General features: G+C 42.1%; 1 long non-coding RNA gene across 1 annotated transcript; it reads right to left on the bottom strand.

Moving 5' to 3' along the window:
• Positions 1 to 8,666: 8,666 nt before the first annotated feature.
• On the bottom strand, positions 8,667 to 10,532 carry LOC125184447 (uncharacterized). The gene is made up of 2 exons (XR_007168449.2): positions 10,060 to 10,532; positions 8,667 to 9,217 (listed from the first exon to the last, which is right to left on the bottom strand). It is a non-coding gene; the product is annotated as an uncharacterized lncRNA (long non-coding RNA).
• Between the last annotated feature and the right edge of the window lie 4,483 nt (positions 10,533 to 15,015).

Here is a 15,015-nt window from a genome sequence, read left to right on the forward strand (position 1 = left end):
AACAAAAAATGAAAAAAAAGGTAGTGAAAATTTTCCACATTAAAACCCATCTTTACTGGAGACAATTCCTAAAAATCAAGATGTATTTGGGTCTATGCCTAGGGATGAACGGGCTATACAGGAAAGCCTATGATGACATGTCTCTGCTAGCATGAGATTGTTCCCTATGTTGTACCCCTAAGGGCTTTAATTTCACCTTGAGCATCCCAGGCAATGGGCTTTCACCATACTCTGATCACATTAACAGTATGTTAGCATTATTGTTGGTTTACAATTCTTGTGTGATTAAAATGGATATTTTTCTTCTTATACTGTTTTAGTCTTTCTTCAGTTTTTACATCCAGTTTTGTCTTTCCAAACAGTTCTTTCCTTGGTATTTTTATCCTTTCTAGATGAGACTGTCAAAAACTCTCAAACTTGGCTTATTGCTTTTCTTACTAGAGTCAATAGCTAAAGCACTTGGTTTTACAGCTTTTCGTCTGTTGAAGTCAGTGGATGTGACTGCTTTCCTGACAGGTGCTATGGAAAATCTGAACCGTCGCTTTTGGATTCTGCGTTGTATGGAAATTTACAATTGCTTGCATTTCTTGGCTACTGGAGCAGCAAAGAAGCTCTCACTTGGATACAGAGAAATTGCTCTGACCTTATTTTGGAATTCAAATCAGAATGGCACAAACTTGTCAAAAAGAAAAAGGAAAAAGAAAAACCTGCATCACTTTCCTTCCATACAGTTTCACAAGTAGCAAACACAATCTCTCCCACTGTAGTGGCAAGGTGAATATATTAATTATGTAGAGTAATACTTATTTTCCATCATTAAAGCTTTTGTCGATTTTCAGTCAGCACAAGCTATTCCAATAACATCCATAATTTAGCCACTTTTAAGGATATTGAGCTCTAATTAGATTCACTTCCATGTAAGCAGTTATATTGCCTCTACACATCCTGACCGCAGCCCACTCTGAACTCTGCCTGAGAGTTAAACTATTAAAAATTTAGCTATTCCCACAAGCATCATGATTTAGACTCCCAAGAAAGCCCCCCTCACAGACAGGGAGAGCTTGCTATCACGTGTCTTTTCACACTGCTTTCAGAAGTCTTTTTACCACATCACAATGGCATTGTGTCTAAGGTTGGGAGAATTTAACAAATTAATTCAAAATCTGTAATCCAAAGGCCTGGTCCCACAAACGTAAAGCACAGATTTAAATTTATTCCCCGTATTGCCTGGTATAGTCAATGTTTTGCTCGTAAGAATAATACCCTACACATTCTCCTGTGTGCAAACTCAGAAAATCTTGCTAGTTGAACCAAACCCTGAACAAAGGGTGAAAATTCTGTCTTTCTCGTCAATGGTACATTATTTAAGTTACTGCCAAGTGAAAGAATGTAGAACTTTATTGCTATGACTGTTACAATGAATTTCTACCTTAGATTATCTCTAGAGATGACCAGTTTATGATCATTCAGAGAGGAAAACAACATTTTTCATTACTTCCGATAATGACTGGAGATATTGAGAAGAGACCAGAATTCCCTTTTTATACTAAGTTTTCAGGAGAGAGTGAGAAGTAGATCATAGCTGCCTGGACCAATAAACAATGTACAGCAGCTAGAAATGTGCTTCATTTCCTCAGAGGAGACACAGAGGATTCAAGAACTGAGCTCTCCCAGGAGCGTGGTGGTACTTATTCCAGTGCTAACCTGATGACCCTCTGAAGCACTTCCATCTTTCATCGGCGATTTGATACCCAAATTTGATAGCCCTTCAGTAAACGAAGATGACCAAGACAGCTGAACGGGATCACCCGGTGCAAGCAGAAGCTAAACAAGACCCCATTCATGGTGGCACTCTTCACGGTGACCCCAGTCCAGCCCCTAACGCTGTTGTTGGTAGCACGGGGCAGAAACCTGGCAGTGGAATTCGTAGCAGCTGAAGGCCCAGCTTTGCTGGAAAGAAACCGAGATTTTAAACATCCATGCTAGGATGTTGTGTCAAAGCCAACATTATTCAGTTGTGTCTGGAGAGGGAGAGAAAGACAGATGCGCGCATAAGAAGCAGGAGCCATGAGCTGAAAAAGAAGGCCGGTAATGAGTTCAAATTGGATTACGTTAAGGAATGCAAACTAATGCATTGGAGAAAAATAATCCTACCTATACATGCACAGAGATAGGTTCTTAATTACCTATTACCGCTGGGAAAGAGATCCTGCAGCCTCTGCATTTAGCTCTTTGAAAACATCAGTGAAAAGTGAATAGCAAATCAAATGACAGAGATTATTGAGAAAGGAAATAGCAAAACGGGAAGCATCGTTATGCTCCAGCATCAATCCGTGAATGCTGTGTGCAGTGTGACTAAAAAAAAAGTAAATAGAAAAAAAGATGATCTTTTTCTTGCATTAGCCTTGGTATGGTAGCAAACATCTTACGTGCTTTTTTTTTTTCCAATGGCCCAGATATGCTTTATAACGATTCTTATCCCTTTGAAGCTGACAGTTATAGCTGTGAGTGGCACTTTGTGTTGAGTTTTCAGCTCTTGGGCTCTTTCTTTCCTTGCAGGCCATTAGATAGTAATACTTACAGTACTCTAGAGGCAATTCTGACCAGGCTGAGTTCTGATTAGTGCTGATTTTGGAAAAAGTAAGTCAATCATAAAGCTAGAAGATAGTTGCAACCATCTGTGAAGTGTCAGCCACATAAATAAACTTCCAATTTTTCTTTTCTTTTGCTAGTGAAACATTGTCAGTACACAAACTTATCCTATTTCATGGTACATGAGGCAAAATTTCCGAGCACTGCTAGATGGCGGAAATTTCTCAGAAACCCTACTGAGCCAAGGAGCCGGGATGGAGCCAGCCTCTTTGCAGTGGTGCCCAGCGGCAGGACAAGAGGCAGCGGGCACAGCTCTGAGCACCGGGCCGCACTTGTGTGCTGTGCGGGTGGCCGAGCACTGGCACAGGCTGCCCAGAGAGGCCGTGGGGTCTCCTCATGGAGACCTTCAGAAGCTGCCTGGACGTGGTGCTGGGCACCCTGCTCTGGGTGGCCCTGCTGGGGCAGGGGGCTGGGGCAGGGGGCCTCCAGAGGGACCTGACAGCCTCAGCCGTGCTGGGAATCTTTGATAGTCAAGCTAATGTACTCGTGCACATTATAAATATTTCAAGTAAATATAGACTAATAAAAGTTGTTCCTTTTTTTTTTTTTGTTCAGATGTTTTACACCCATCCAGACCCGGAGAAACTGTCTGGTCTTACAAATTTATAATAGATAAATTCTTTCTTTTAAAATTTAAATTAATTGGGATTTATACAAGAACAAGAGAGACAAGACTCATCCCTGTGTTTCCAGCTGGAGACCTTTTTTTTTTTCCAGCTGGAGACCTTTTCGTTCAAGTTGTCTTTCTAGCCTTCTCTTTACTTGCAGCAGTTGCAAGTTTAGTCTTTATAAGTATTTGCACAGCATAGAGAAAGCTTCTAATAGTGAGCTACCAAGAAGGAAGAGGAAAAAAAAGGAAAAGGAAAAGGAAAAGGAAAAGGAAAAGGAAAAGGAAAAGGAAAAGGAAAAGGAAAAGGAAAAGGAAAAGGAAAAGGAAAGGAAAAAGGAAAGGAAATGTAAAAAAGAAAGGAAAAAAGGGAAGGGAAGGGAAGGGAAGGGAAGGGAAGGGAAGGGAAGGGAAGGGAAGGGAAGGGAAGGGAAGGGAAGGGAAGGGAAGGGAAGGGAAGGGAAGGGAAGGGAAGGGAAGGGAAGGGAAGGGAAGGGAAGGGAAGGGAAGGGAAGGGAAGGGAAGGGAAGGGAAGGGAAGGGAAGGGAAGGGAAGGGAAGGGAAGGAAAGGAAAGGAAAGGAAAGGAAAGGAAAGGAAAGGAAAGGAAAGGAAAGGAAAGGAAAGGAAAGGAAAGGAAAGGAAAGGAAAGGAAAGGAAAGGAAAGGAAAGGAAAGAGCAAAAGCTAGTTCCCTTTTCTAATGCTCAGCCACCAAACCCCACCATGAAACAGGCCAGATTTTTCATCAGCTGTTCTGCTCCATTGCACAGCAACCTTCCAAAGAATTCTAGCAGCAAAAAATGGGAGCTCATATTTCTGGCAGTCAAAAATCAAGTAGTTTTAAAATGTTTTAGGGAAAATATTTTGTGAAGACACTGCTTTAGTATGTATGATAGCACAATAGGTTGCAGATGTTTTCTTTCTTATGTATTACACTGAAAAGTGTCTGTGTACGTGGCCCCCTTGTTACTGTAAAGCTGTAGCTGTAACCAAAGCCAGAATAACTGTGCTTACATCAGAGATACCTGTGAAATGGAAAGTAAGCAAGACCTTCACTTTTGGTTTTGCCAAGTCAATTTTGCGTGACATATTCATATATTTCATATGCTGATAGACTTAATGTATACTACAGAGTATACCTCCTTCCTTTGGGAATGTCATCACTTAGCAAACTGCTAAAAATGGCTTGTGAGAGGATCTAGCATCAATACTGCACTATTTTTTCCTCTGTGTGCATATATGTGTGACAGTTTTGGCAGCTGCTTTGGAAAATCTACTGTACGTTTTTCCTTGGTTATCTTTTTTTTTTTTTTCCCAATTGTTTTTTAAAACAATGGGATTCAGTCAAAATTAGCTCCACATAGGGCAATAGTCTGTGTGGGTTTAGCTGAGATAACACTGAGAAAGTAGGGTTTTTTTTTCTTGTTTTTTTTTTTTTTCTGCTTACTGCTACTGGCGCTGAAAGTGCCAAATTCTGCTCCCTCTACTACTCTTAGCTCAGCCATTTTCAGGCGCTGGGGTCACTGAATTTGGCTTGGTGAATTAGAGCACTGCAAATCTGGCAGCACTCAGATAAACAGCAAAGACTGAGGGGCAGAGCCATCAGGAAGAGTGATATCTGCTGAACTGCTCACATGCAGATTTCAGAAATAGGTATTACTGGATATGTGAAAAAAAAATCCCCTTTCAACAAAGAGTTTAAATGGGAATGCAGTCCTCCTTCTGAGAGAATTTCACACCATGAAAAAGAGATACAGATGTAGGGTCAAAATAATTATACCACAGTTTTAGAAAAAAAAAAAAAACAACAAAGTGGAAGCAATGTAATTGAAAAGCTCTTTTTATAAGCAGTTAAAATATACCCCCAGAATGGAGTGAAAATTACTGCTAGCCTAAAATCGGTATTTTTAAAATAGAGTTTAAATAGGACAGATCTGAACTGAGAGAAGAACAGAAAAAAAAATCTAAAAATAGCCAGCCACTATTAGCAGTTGCCAAACTTGCCTTGTAACTCTGATATAATTCAGCATGGCCTGGAGGACAACCTGCACTGCAAATCACAGTCCCCAGGGTAAAAATGGGATACATAAGGTATCGTACAAAAATAAAAAGTCAGCGACCATGGTCACATTAAGCAGATGCAGAAGTAATGACACTCAGGGGACGCCATATGAAGATACTTTCTGCACACCAGAGAGCAACACTCTGAGACCCCTACCTGATGAACCAGGTGTTCGTCACCTTTCGTCCATTGGGTCCTCTCCATACGGCTCTGTGATCCTGGGAGCCAAGGGGGACTTGAAGTAGCAAAGTCCTTCTGTGAGTCTGCTGACAGGCGTTTTCCCTGAAGGTAGATTTGCTCAGCACCGAGGCAGTAGGTTTGATCTTCTCTCAGTAGTGAAGTGCGTTTTAGTTACTGCTGGTACTTCAGCATAGCTGGGGGACAGGTTGAGACCGAGGCCCTGACTGTGGTAGGCCCCAAGTAAGGGAACAGCCCGCAGTCTGAAGCGTTACAGCATGGCAGTCTCCAAACAGAGATGGAGGCGAAGGTCTCAGTTCAGGCCTGCACTGCCAGGGGTCTACAACGTGAGCGTCTATGTGTGAGTTTGTTGGTGAGGGTGTCACTATACACGACGGGATTCAGCTGCCTGGACGTGGACTCCTGGTACAGCCTGAGATGGTCCGTCCTCGCAGGACTCTGTGTATAACATGGCACTCACGGGAAACCCTTCCTCTTCTGGAACAGCAAGTGGACACAAAGCAGTATTCTTCAGTCCCAGTTATGGACTTAGAGCCAGCCGAGGTGGCCAGGACACATTTAACTGCCATTTCAGAAGGGCACGTCTCTCAGAGGCTCTGTGCCATGTCTTCCAGCCTTGTGCACACCTTGGACTTCCTAGGGCATCTCAAATAGTGATAGATACCCATGTGTGAGCAACCAAATCAAGCCCCTAGCCCAGGGACTTCATGCCTGATCTCTGACAGGGTCTTTGCCCTGCAGCAGGTCACAAATTGCCTGTGAACTCTGTGTAATAGCTGCCCTGTGAGTCTCAAATGACACAGGAAAACTATGATTTAGGACACTGAATTGATTCTTTGACCTCCTTTATCACAGTAATGTCATAGACAGCTGCCTCACCATAGACACACTGTACGCACCTAAATATGGTGTCTGAATCACATCCTATATGTGGAGTCTAATCCCAATACTAATACTCCTTTCTTTCGTTTGAGCACTTCACTGCTCCACTGCAGTTTCAGTGTCTGTGCAGCCCCAACATTACCTGCAGAGCTCCAGTTCATCTCCGTGGTGCAGCAGTCTCCATGGGGTCTGTATGTAGGCACACATGTAAAAGAGAGAGTTTGGAAGAGAGGCCAAGTCTGTGAGCACGTGCCTGCAAAGCTGGTTGCAATCAAAGGAATTCAGGAAATATTTCTGTTGGTTAAAAAAGCACAGCCTTTTCCTGGTATTGTCCCACAAAGGCCATGAAACAAATGATTAAGAAGAGCTTCATATAACTAACTCGCAGTGTAATACTGTGTTGAGACATGAGCTGTTTATATGTTTCTTCTATATTTTAGAAAGTGAAGGTACATTTTTGATGTTATTATTCATATGTGACAAGAAGGATGTACCCAACCTGGCATGCTATGATTCCTTCCCTAGAGACCTGTTGGACAGTCTTCCAGCTGCTCTCGTTAATGTGCAATTATGGTGGTGAGAATCTATTTCAGCTTTAAACTTGTAGGTGGTGCTTCCTGAAACTTTTATTTCTGCTGCTGGAGGGACCCACCTCTCGCTGGTGGGAAGGGCACTCGAGGCACCAAGAACTCGCCTGCCACAGCTGGAGGGTAAAGGCCCATAAACACTCTCTGGTTATTAGGAACTTCATAGTGCTCCAGCTGGCAGAAACACAGCCTGGTAGAGGAAGGATTGGTTAAATACTACTGCTGCCATAACCTCAATGCCACACGATCAGCTGTGGCTGCACCTAGGACCGCTCAAGCAGACATGAAGGACTCGGAGTTGAGACCTGTGCCCTGTGGGTATCTAGGCCTACCTAACACAGCAAGATGCATCTTACTAACCTAACTACTTCTCCAAGTGGAACAAGTAAGTCAGTCAGTTTGCTCAGCCTCAGCCGTGGCCAGGAGGACTTGGTCCAGCAGGGCGTCTCGCTGCAGCTGCTCCTCTACCTTTGTGTATTTCTCCGGTGCTGGGCCCCCAACAGGCAGATGCAACCTCTGGCAGCTGGTCTGACACTTCCAAAAGCTATATGTTTGTGGGAAACTCTATTTTTAAAAGGATTTCACAGGAGATATTTGGAACTACTTGTGGTGTTGAGCAGATGACTGCGTGACGTGTTTTTAACACAGATTTTGGAAGGTTTCTGTCAGGGTTCTGAATGATTTCTGAACAACAAATGAGCTTATAGGAATAGTATGAAGAAACAATAACCTGCAGCTGTCTTGTTACTGCTTACATAACTGCTCCTCCAGCTGCCTTGCTGATTTAGCATACAAAGTCAAATGATTGATGGAAAACCAAATCCTTAAGGTTTCACATTCAATCAATTCATTTTCAAAACTTAAACAAAAAAAGTTTATGAAGGAAAATACTTTGTAAAAGGTATTTTTAAGCCAACAGAGCTATCCAGGAGCTGGATAGCTAGAGCATACAACTTTGCAAAAAGATTTCCAATTTCCATAGCGTGTGTAACCTGCTGTGCCTGTGCAGGGATCATTTAAAACTCTCTCAAGACTTTCAAGATCCTCGCCATTTCTCCCTGCCTCTGGTGTTTCTCAGCTCTTTCTGTGAGCAGCCTTACAGGAGAAGAGCCGTATTCTCCTCCACATTGTAACCTTCATGCTTGCAGTCTGCAAGGTCCAGGCATTGCTGCTTCCCTGGGGAGCAGTTTTAGGCTCCCTGTGCACAAACGCTGCCACTTCTGCCTGCAGGCATGGAGCGGGGGCAGAGCTGGAGGCACAGAGCTTAGGCTGGGGCTCCCGGGCTGAGGAGGTGGAAGACATGGTGCAAAAGGAGAGCATGACTTCTGTCTGCATGAAGGCTTTGTTAGGCAGCTGGTGGCATCAGGAAGCACGAGATGTGCGAAAAAAGGGTTACATTTTCTCTGTGTGATTTTTCCCTAAACTTTCAAGAAACTCACCGTAGATTTCTAACTGGGTCGTTGAAAACAATCATGCAAAGGCAACTTGATTTTTCCTTCTTTATTTTCACTTATGCCAGAGTAGAAAAAAATCTTGGAGATCAGCTTTGGGGACGATTCAGGAGCTGTATTTCAGGCTTCAGAGGTTTCAGCACAAATGGAATTATTTGAGTCAACATTTGAAGCCACTCCCTCACAAATGCACTCCAGATTTGTGAGACAGACAGACAGACAGACAGATAGACAGAAGGGTCTGCGATTTACTTCCTATTGCTAATGACCTCTTTTAAGAGGGAATGCATTAAGTTAATGTTGATAAAACTTGCCCTACTGTTACTATGAAGACTGCTTGCTTCTGCATTAAACTTTGCAAAGATAGACAATTTTCTATGTTCTTTGCTTTCTGCTAGGAAAGTTTTTCTTTCTCTTTCAAGTTCCATGAAAACTTAACCACTTCAATATCATGAGAGTTGCCAGATGGTGTTTTTGCAGGTACTATCTGCAAGTTCAATTTAAATGACAGTTTACTCAGACCTCAAGGAAATAATAATTCTATTTGGGCTATAGCTGCTTTTGAAAGCTATATTAAGTTTCAAGAGCCAGTAAGGCAACTGAAATTCTTTAATTCATTCTGCACATATTTTGGAAATGATCTTCCAAGAATATGTGTAAGGACCATTGTGACTACAGGCAGGCTGAAGCAAGTGAACAAATGCTTTCCTGGAGCGGAGCCTGTTCTCCTTTAATCAAATCCTTTTTTACGGACAGTTCTGTGACTGCATCCCATAACCCTGTGAACAAACAAGTAAATATTGTAGTAAATATACATACTGAAACAAGTAAATATACATACTGAAAGTATGTAACACTGTAAGTTATAATATAACTAATTATGATATACTCGCAGTAAAATTTTATATTTGCCTTTAAGTGGCTGTTTGCCAAATTCAGCAACAGTTATAAAATGCATACATAAGAGCCAGAAATCTTCCAAATAGGCATGCTCGTATGCACGTTGAGATAAGCCCAGAATAGTTATTAAAATGGGTTTTTGTCAGTTATGGTTCTAAACCACATCTTTTGATTCTCACTGAAGAGAAAAAAAACATAACAAAGCAACGGCATACCATAAATAGGACCTCTGGATGAACTTTTGGCACCCAAGATTGCACATTTTAGCCTCTTATTTCCAACATCTGCTTTAGATTGATTAGCAGAGGTAGTCAATACTAATTATACTGAGGTTCAGCAGCTACGTTAAACATAATTGTGAATCTTGATAATTTCATGGCTCTTAGCCTTCAATTTCTGAGCAGTTAGTAACCTCAAGGCATTTAGTTGTCAGTTGGTATTTTATTAAGTTTAAAGCATATGCAGATTTGAGACAATCTTCTGATTTTCTTCCCGATTTCCTTCAGTTGGATTATTGTTTGCATTACTTTGCCCACTGGTGGGTGACATTTTTTGTGTTCGTCACCTGAGTGAAAACCAGCGCAGAGAACTCTGCACGAAGTTGACATCAGGACACGTAGGCGCACACAAGAAAATAGCAGGGGCATTTACGTGCCCTACGGATAATTTCAACACCTCTTCCAGAGCCAAACCCCCTTTACTTACAGAGAGCAGGACTTACCACCTTTGTCTGCCTGCTGCTCCTCTCTGCTTTATAATTCTGAGCCAGATCCACCACATCACTCTCCTACGGCTGGCTGTCGGGCACCCTGCAGCTCCTCAGCCCTGCTGGCAAAAATGACAGTGGTGCATACAAGGGCACGATGACCTTGATGTCAGCGATTGTGTTCACCGAAGACTGGAGGCATGGCGAAACAATAAGTTTTGTGGCTTTTTGCCAGCTGGCAAGTGTAAGCTTTTGTGGGACTTGATCCATATGGATGAATGTGGAGCTAAACAAAGCAAGATGACACTCGGCCCTGCTCTCAGCTAGATGGGGGCCAATATGATCAGCTTGATCAGTGCAAAAAGTTGTACTAGAAGGTAAAAGTGTTGAAGGGGACATTCTCTTTTAGCAAGTACTCATCAAATTGGAGAGAAGTGTTGCTCTGTGTGAGTCACCTCCTTGAGCTTGCGAGAAGCAGATCCTCCCTTTCACACTCCAGTTCTGCGACACCTTATTTCTACCGATTGTCTTCATGGAGAAGCTACAGATCCAAACTTGTAAGCCCTGGTTCTCAGAGGTAGCCCTTGAATACGTAGGATGGCTTCTCACAGCAGAAGCATACTCGTGAACAAGGAGTCACATTGCTGGTCCCAGTATGGCTGGTGATGAAAGAAGCTATTTAGGGCTTTCCCTGCTGCTGTAGGTGTTATGGACTACAGATTCAATTTCGGCTTTCCATCTGTCCTCTGAACCATGTTTAGGAACTCTCTTTTAGCACCACTACCTTTAAAGTCATTGGTGGTGGGTATGAGGTAAGCTGCTCGCATGCTTCTCCGAATGACACCAGAGGCTGGCTCCAGGTCAACAGTCCCAAGAGCTGAGGGACCTCAAACCTCCTGAGCAGAGAACAATGCACCCCACACTCCAGGAAGAGAGTATAAGGGTACGGACTGGTGAAGTTAATCTGTGTGCTCAAATAAAAGCATTGTTGCCTATGGAGAAGCTGCAGCTAGAGACAGAAATTATCAAAATTTTTATTGAATATTTATACTATGTCATAACTCCGGTGTTCAATAGAACATTACAACTCTCTGCAGAAGATCATGTAAATTCAGCATATCTGGCTAGTGAATTAAAAGAAAAAATATTTTAACTCAAATGAAAGCCCTCAAATATATTTAAAACCTTTTCTTTATGCATTATTGCATATTAAGACCTTGCTTTCCTCTAAAACAGAAAAAAAGAGAGGGAAAGTATAATTAGATGTCATGGAGCTGTGATTGTTTCTAATTCATTGGACAGACTAGCTGTCAGCAGGATAAATGAATCATCCGTAGATAACTCACATTGCCATATTTATGGGAGGGGGATTTACAGAAGAAAAGCAGTCTATAAAAACAAAATTCAAAATGAAAATATTGTTGCAGGACAATATTCCAAATGCGTACTGCAAGAGAAAATATGACGTGATAAAAAGTGAAATGTGAAGTCTTCTTTCTACTATTGTTTGTATGTTTTGTTGTTTTATTGTTTATATGCCAAGCACCAGCTCAGCACACACAGCATGCTGGCTCACTAATTGAATCTGGTTTTATTTAGACATGAGATGAGTGACGAGGGTATAAAATGGGTAGATCTTCCCAAGAAGTTTTACTAGTTGTAGTAGCAATGGGGAATTAAGTTTGTTAAACTGAAGCAAGACACATACTCTGAAAGAGATGTATGCATTTATACCAGATATTTTGAAGAAAAACCTTCCATCTCCTCAACAGAGGGTACATTATTTAAAGGAAGAGGGAAGGAGAATGAGAGATGTTCATAACATCTAACTAGATTAACTGAGAGATGTTGGGGAGAAGGGTGATGAGACAGCCTGATCAGAAGGGAATTAAGTACTCATGCTAGAGTAACAGAAAAAATCCCAACTACCCCCCAGTGACATGAAGGAACCATAGGCAAGACTTGCCCAGTGCCACATGGGTTGAACTGTGTACGTCACATCTCTTCGATCAGATTTTCTCTTCCAAGTTTGCTTTTCTCTTAGCAAGTTTGCTTTGCTTACGACATCAACATTTTAGGCTAGTCTGAAAGGCTTGAGACGATGCACCACATAAAATAACCGTTAATCAGAAATGAGAGGTTGGAGAAGAATTGCTAAACACATCTTTGTGCTAAAGACTCAGGACTAAGAAATCTTACGTGTGGGAAGGGTGCGGTGCTCCACGGACATGGGAAATGCTGAACAACCTCCAAGAGCGATCAGTCCGTGTAAGTATCCCTGTAACTTAGCGGCCATGTAAACATGGTGCTGAGTCAGAGTCCAGAGGAAGCAGCAGAGCGTGTTACATTACAGTTTGTTGCCCATGAGCTCTGGAGGAAAGGGTGTGGGATGTTCAAACACAGAACCCACCAGTCAATAGAAGAACTTTAAAAACACCCCGAGACTAACATCCCTCTGCGCGGATGAATCTTTGGACAGCAGCAGATTTTCTAGGGGGTACTTCCGTTGGATAGCCTTGCAATCAAAATGCTGAATTAACTTGCTTCAAAAACATACGTCCTTTTTATAAAGAATACCGTCTACTCGAAGCATAGGAGGCCTGAGTCTGATCCCACTCACAGGCGTATGAATCGGGAGCACTGCTGGCAAGAGCTGCAAAATTTCTTTAATGAAGAATGAGTGAGTGACAGACTGCGTCCTGGACTCATCCTGGGAGCGGAGCATGTGACCCATATTTGAGTCTTATTCTTTAATGGTAAAAGGTTTTTTGAAATCCATTTAAGTCTATTAGTGCTCCCAGAAAATTGTGCACTCACTCATTTTCTCAAAATAAATATCCTGGACTTAATGGAGCATAGTGTCCTTTTACTACCAGTACCCAAGAACACCAATTACGTGTTATTAAGCTATTAAACTGAACTGAACGAAAGGAACTGGCACTTACTGGCAAGATCGCTGTTCTAAAATGCTCTGCAATGAGCTATGGAAAAATTAGCAGGCAGTTATAAAACATGCCGTCTCCTACCAGCTGCTATCGTTTTGTTTTCTCTGATGGGTAAAACGTATTTATGAGCACAGCTTATGCATGCACACATACATGAGCACACAGAGGTCTACCTGTGCGTGCTCTCACACACTGAGCTGGCAGGGGGGCTCAGCAAGCCTGCCCGCTCTTCGGCATGTTGTAGGTTGAGTCCTGCTGCATTTCCCTCATGAAGACAGTGTCTTCTCTGGAAGTCTCTAAAATCTACACGAAAATCATATCACATACAGGGTTCCACAGACTTTAGGATGTAAAGCAAAAACCTCCCTGAGCCCCCAAAGAGCCGACAGTGTATTTTGATGACAAGTGAATCAACGCTGAAGCTTCTTTCTATCTATTGTTCCTTTTTTTTTTTTTAGGCAAGGAATGTGGAAAGGGGAAAAGTCGGCTGTCATAAACTTGTTACACTCTTGTAAGGTGATACAATCTGTAAACTTGGGATTTCCAAATGACAACGTTATAAAAGGCTTCAGGGATGGGCAAACACCACAAATGATCATCTAATGCTTCACCTGCTCAAAAAATTATAGAATAACTAAGTTATTGTTGACCTCAGGGGTAACCTATACCTGCTTTATGCGTCTTTGAGTGTGTGATGGCTGTATAAGACCAGTACAGAGTGCTGTCCAAAATCCACAGCTAACTTTTGTGATCTTTGCTTCATACCACAGATTTACGGTAAAGCAGTGCCTTCATTGTTTTGTCTGTGCAATGCCGATATCCATTACCGTATATTCCTTTTCTTTTATTACTCTTTCTATTTTCTGACATCGATTTTATAGGTGACAGACATTCCCTTGAGTTATGATTGAGTTGCCTCCTCTCTTTCCCTAATGCCTGCATTGTAAGTACAGGTTTATATCTGCTCGCTCCAAACTGCCACAGTATGGACTGAAAAGAGCAAATAAAAATATTAATAAATTATGCAGAGCTGATGATGGAGCTAAGCCAGACCTACTATCCCGCACTACGTTTAGTAGCACAATGCAGTTCTTCTCCACAGAGTTCTATCATCAATGAGCCCAAGAAAAAAAATACAGTCTCCTGAATGGTTATAACAAAACATAAGACTGTACCCCACCATATGGAGTTGGAAGAGTTCACAATAGCTGTGCTGATTGCACCAACAAACATGTACAGATTTATGACTGTAGGCAGTTTTTTCCACTTACTGATGAGCTCAGCACCCATTTCATGCAATGCTCATACGGGCATTGCTGCCTAGAGCAATGTGCCAAGGCACTATCTGTTCACCTGCCTGATTCAAGGAGAAGCACCGAACCCTTTCGTGTGCCTTCATGCAAGGAGCTGGCTAGAGCTACAATTTCCAAAACATCATGCCCTAGATTGGATACCTGAATTTCTGCTTACATGCTTTAAATATGAATAGTCTGATCACATATTTGCTGAGCGCTTACAGCCTCTTTGCTGCTATTGAAATGAAACTGCCTTCACCCGCATTTGTTCACCCACATGAACATGTCAGCAAATGTGGTCTGGGAGAATGACTGAGGCTTTCAGGATTTCACTGGTTAGTGCCATTGTGGCATAGGGTAGGGTTGCTGGCTTGCATGGGGAGCATGAGGTGAAAGACCCAGTTGGACTTCTCATCTTGTTTCAGCAGCCTTCTGTTCTTCTTTCCTAGCACAGAATCAATGAAGTACACTTGATATCTTTTTACTTAGAAACTCCTGATAATCATAACCTGGTGTCACATAATAATGGAAATTATGTGCAGTCATTTCAAACTGGTACAAGGTTAAATGCACGTTCATTTACTGAGGAATGTGGATTTATTGTTCCATATTCTCAATCATTAACACCATGAAAGCAGAAACCCTCTAATTTGGTCAAAAACATGCAGCTATTCTAACAGCTTTTATATTTAATAGGTGTTAGTTCAACTGAAGGTAAGCAGGCATTGACT

Source organism: Anser cygnoides, chromosome 2 (genome assembly GCF_040182565.1).
Source record: "Anser cygnoides isolate HZ-2024a breed goose chromosome 2, Taihu_goose_T2T_genome, whole genome shotgun sequence".
Lineage (NCBI taxonomy): Eukaryota > Metazoa > Chordata > Aves > Anseriformes > Anatidae > Anser > Anser cygnoides.